Here is a 6000-nt window from a genome sequence, read left to right on the forward strand (position 1 = left end):
ATGAGTCCTATATTGTTGTGATTGCACACCAAAGTATAGATAAGTTGGATTTTTTAGTAACAAGGTATTCTTCCTCTCTACAGCCATACTTCATTCTAAGGCATCTGACCTAAAGGTTCCCTTTATTTGTGAGGAATCCCCAACACAATTTCATAATAAAAGTCGTGTTTTGCCTTTGAAGATCTTTTATGCTTAAGCCCTTAAATTCTTTCGATTGCTTAATAGTCTCTTACGCAATAAGGTACATTTTCTTTCTCGACTCTTCCTAACTATAAAGGAAATTCCTATTAAGTTTTTCCATATCTTATAGAATGCCTTTCAGTAAAAGCATGGTTTGCATTATATAGGTAGGAATGGCTAATAGCAAAGCCTTGATCAATATGGTTCGGCAAGCAATAGTGAGAAAACTTATCTTCAAGAAAGAGAGTCTCTTACGAATTCTTGGAATCAAGGGCAAGAACGTTAATTTAGTGACTTGATCATGTATGAGCGGCAATCCAAGATATTTACCCAGATCATTTGCAAGGCCAATACCCAAAATAGAACTAAGCTTCATACCTTTATTGTGATGAAAGTTCTTGGAATGAAACACCTTAGATTTAGAGATATTAATTCTATAATTGGAAACTTAAAAAAAAATCTCTGTGGTATCTTTAATGATAATTATCTATTCCATAGAAGCTTCCACAAAAAGAAATAAATCATTAGCCAAAAAAAGATGTGAAATGAAACATCCCCTTTTCATAACCTTAAATGGTTTCTAGCTCCCATTCTCACAATGATGCTTGATGAGCTGCCCCCAAGTCTTTCCATGCATATATAACAAAGAGCTTCCACAAAAAGAAATAAATCATTAGCCAAAAAAAGATGTGAAATGAAACGTCCCCTTTTCATAACCTTAAATGGTTTCTAGCTCCCATTCTCACAATGATGCTTGATGAGCTGCCCAAGTCTTTCCATGCATATATAACAAAGATATAGGGGCTCAACGGGTCATTTTGATAAACTCCTTTAGCAGGAGAGAATTCATATGTCACTTCCCCATTCCACAAAATCTTCATGAAAGCCAAGCTAATGCAGGTCATTATCACTTTCGCAACTTAGGGATCAAGCTGCAAACTCTTTAAAGTATCTTCAGCAAATCCCTAGTCAAGTCAATCATAAGCTCTTTCCACGTCAATTTTCAAAGCTACATACCCTTTGCCCATTCTCTTGTTTCTTATTGAGTATAATTTCTTGAGCAATAATTACATTATCACTCCCTTTTCTTCTAAAAAGAAATTTGCATTGCTCTAGTCCTATCAATTTATTCAGTACAAGTCAAAGTCTATTAGCTAGAACTTTTGTGATGATTTTGAAACTAACATTACATATATGAACTCTTTCAAAGAAGATGGGTAATCAACCTTGAGGATAAGTACAATATTTGTATGGTTGAACTGTCTAACTCTCTTAGGTTTCATGAAAACTTCCTTCACCAATTTACATATTTGTTCCCTTGCCATGTTTCAATGAGCTTAAAAGAACTATGCTTGCAAGCCATCCAAACTTGGTGCTTTAAATGCGCTGATAGAAAAAGCAATTTTTAAATTTACCTTTATGACTTAGATGTGCTTGAAAATTTCTTCTAGAAAAGTGAGCAGGACAGATGAAAATTTTGTTGGAATAAATTAAATTCTATTGGGTTTTGTTGCTGAAGGCACTAGTATGGTTGTTAAGATTATGAAATCTATGGGGATCAAGTTTAAAATGAGTGTGTGGAAGTAGAGAGAATAATTTCATAGGGTAATAGATTTGTTGCAGTTATTTACTAACTTTTTGTTGCAAAATTTTTTTAGTTAACTAGTGTAGTACATATATTCAAGGGAAAATGACAGAATAATTCCTCTCAAATATACAAATGACATTGAGATAATGTGAAATGCCATAATTTTTTTTAAGTCCCTGGATACCTTTTTGACATTAACAATTTTTTGTGAAATGACTAAAATACCCTCAATTTTAAATAAAAAAAGTAACAACTTAGGCAAAAAAAAAGTCAGTGATTGCTTTAATTTAAGAAATAACTACTTTTTTCCAATAATGACTTGAACAGAACAAGCAATTACAATTATCTTTGTGTAAATTTTTGATTTGCCAAATTCAAATGTTGTAAATATTTGTAATTATTTAATTTAAGCAATAACTAATGTAATGTTCACCTTAACAATACCAATACACAACCACCTACAACACACAGTGATAATTAAGAGTCATTAATGTAAAAATCTGCTAGCAAGTTATAATATTGATCTACTTAACAACTCAATAAACTCTAAAATCAAAATAATCATGGAACTAATCCAATTAGATTGCTAAGTTTGTAATGTTACACAAATGAGAATCCTAAGATTTCATAATTTAAAATACACCCATACTCTTTCAACCTTTACAAATCAAAGTTTGAAATATATGTGCGGAAGCATAAGAAACTCAAAAAGGAATAAAACATTTGCATAAAAATTTAATAGACATCTGTACCAAAATAGTACACGTGCCGCGGTTAAACACACCCACTTATGTTATGCATTTCTTCCAATACTAACAACCATAGGGTAACCCTAATTTAGCCTCCTCATAAACCAATAAAGACTAGTAAGGTTCAAGTTCCTTGAAAAACAAATAAGGTAGTCCCTAATTAACTATGAGATAATGGCTACCTCTCAATTCTAGATGTCAGTGCTAAGGCAAGCTTTCAATTCTAACGGTAAGCCGCCAATACCACATGGATTTACTAATCTACTCATCCCCTTAGGCAAAACTCCCACCAATGGTTATGCTATGCATATATTGACACTTAATATGTCATTTTAGCACAATTTATCACATCATATCATATTCACACAATTTTCTTTCTTTGTACTACACCACATGCCAAAAATCACGTATTCATCATACTCTACATGCCAAATATTACATATTTATTATTTTCATAATGACATGCTCTAAATCATCATTACTAATCATATATATAAAAACATGCATATTGTTCTCCGTAATCCAAGACAATTCCACACACATAATTCATTACATTGCCAAAATTTGCATCCATGTGTTTTCAAACACTAAACAAGTTCTAAATCATTAAATTTAACAAATAACTAATTAATTTTAGTTAAAAAAAGTAACTAATTAATAAACAACTATATAAACTAGATTTTTCCTTGCTTACTTCAAATATTTGAGAAGCTAAAAGGTTTATCCCTCAAAACATAAACTTCCAAAGCTTCTTCTTGAGCTTGAATGGTGCCAAATTGGTTAATCTGCAATTATACATGAGGATAACATTATTACCCTATATTTGGAAAATTTCCAACATTCTAACTCCATATTCTCTCTTAATCAACATTACACATTCACTTTCAATCATACCAATTGGGTTTATTAATTTCTAATAACCCACATTATCCTTAATGAGTCAACATTCACCATTAATAGCTATCAAACACCCCTAACAACCCTCAACCAATTTTCAGATATTAACCAACCAATAACTCATAAAACTATTAATACCAGCTTTAGATGGTTTAAACAACTCCAATTAACTCTATCTAAGTCAATGGGTTTGGCCCCTTGCTCATATGACTCTAAAATCAATATTCAACTCAAACTTTAACTTCCTAACTAGAGAAAATAGAAGAGAAAAGGAAGAAATAAGCTTAGAAACCTTACCTTAGATATTATATAGCTCCAAAAATACTCTCAAACTTCCAATATCACAAGTCTTAGCAGAGAAATCAAGCTTGCTCTTTGATCTCTTTGTCCTCCCATTTTGATTTTTTGCTTGATAAGCAACCAATGTATTAGAAATTTTGGCCTTACACTGCAACGGACACACCACACATCATGGCGCATGGTATAGAGAGGACAGTCCTTCATTGGTTGACACACATGTGCCACGATAGATGACACAGAACTATTTCCTTCAAATTTTCTTCCTTTTTCATATTCAAGTAACCCAACTTCACTTTAGACCTGAATTTAAAGCTAAAATCACAACCAAACATGCCTTTTAGACCTCTCTAGCCATACACCTCACTTAATTTACTTAATTACTCTTTTAAATTAGCTTAACCTTGGTTAATTTTTTTGGGATGTTACAATTAAACCCTTAAGCTTATTAATAATAAAAGGGCTAAAAATTAAATTTATAAAACTCTAAAATCATTTGGGATCTCAAAACCCTTTAAATTGATAGTTTGAGCTCAAACTAATAAATGTTTAAAAGCATTAGAAGTATGGAAAAACACAAAATTACATAAATTAAGTAAACAGGGGCAAAAAGGTCATATTTGCCCATTTTGTTATGTGTGCTGTGGCATGTGTGCCACGCAGCATATGGCATAAAGAGCTAACATTCAGCTTTATGCTATGTACCATGACACATGACTCATCCAATATTCGAGTGGAGTGATTTAAATGCATATATGAAGCTTATTTGATGATCTAACAATCTGACGTCACATTTAAAAATTAGACACCAAGATGCTAAATGACTACTTTTATGTCATTTTCATGCATCCAAGTACCCTAACCAACAAACTTGTGTCACTAACCATAATCGAGGCCTAAACCATATCTAGTGAACTGAAATGCACCTAATTGAATAGTTATAATAGCAGTCATACATTTCAAATCACATTTGGCTACTTAAAAGCCCAAATTCTCACAAAATAGGGCTATATTCTTTGTTAAAAAAAAGGGCTATGTTTCGCATTTACACATATTCTACCTCTTGGCCAAATACTTTTCATGATATCATTTCAAAATATACTAAATATACACTTGTACTAATATCTCAGCACTCTTTGCCATATACATCACAAGCACACACATCTTAGGTTAAGATATTCACAAAATCCACTCATACAAGTGCAAATCAAAATGAAAGTGTTCCTAATTGGCAACAAGATACTTATAATTACATTCATATATATGAACCAAAATGTTAAAGCATTACAAGTAGATGTCCACTGCTCATTGTCTAGCTCTTTCCTCAACCTCTATCTGACTTTAAACCTGTAAAATAGTAGCCACAGTGTGAGATAGAGTCCCAGTAACCAAGATAATTCATAGCTATCTATTAATAAGTAAAATTATAAACAAGTATATAAAGTAAGATAGTAAAACACACAAGATAATGTCCACTGTTGTAATATTGTGTGCGTGATCATAATATCCATTCTAATCTTCAACTGAATTCGTAGGCTACAATACTAGACCAAACCCAAATAAGTTGACCTGAGCCTACCTTTCATGAAAAAACTACTCGACCAAAGGTGTCCTATCCTACTTCTAGACTACAGATTTCCTCTATTACACACATAATTGGGGTGTTGTTTATTCTAACGCCATACCCTCCTAGGTGCTAAGGAGCACATATTATAACTACCTAGATTTTCAATGGTAACAATTCATAACATGTTTGCTATATTAGATGTCCCATGGTGCTAGCTCAACTATATAGATTTTTCAAACTCTACTTTACTTAGGGTGAACTCTCACCCTCTGATAATCATAACTTTTACATATGATACAATTAACATGTTTTATCCTTTCACTTTTAGTTAAAACCCGTTAATAAATGTAATTCATTTTTGAAAATCATTCTTTTCCCATTCTACACATTCTAGAATCATGCAAATATATAATATCACAAATAACTTATAAACAATTTCACAAGCTAATAAGTAGTATAAATCATTTAATTACTTCAACCTTTTTATTACTAAAAAGATTACCCATGGTAACTCTTAAAATTTCATTAGTTACTTAAACTCTAAAGGTTCCAATATACGAAGTCTATAATATTAAGCATTATATATTAATTTTATAACTTTACATAAGTACTCATTAGCTAAATCTAACTAAATTTAGCTACCTAGAATCCTTAATTTCTACCATTGGACAATTCTAAGCCCTAATTAACCTCCACGATTTTCATACAACTTCTACTAATCC

Source organism: Prosopis cineraria, unplaced genomic scaffold (assembly GCF_029017545.1).
Source record: "Prosopis cineraria cultivar Desert tree isolate PC_DT_omini unplaced genomic scaffold, ASM2901754v1 PC10, whole genome shotgun sequence".
Classification (NCBI taxonomy): domain Eukaryota; kingdom Viridiplantae; phylum Streptophyta; class Magnoliopsida; order Fabales; family Fabaceae; genus Prosopis; species Prosopis cineraria.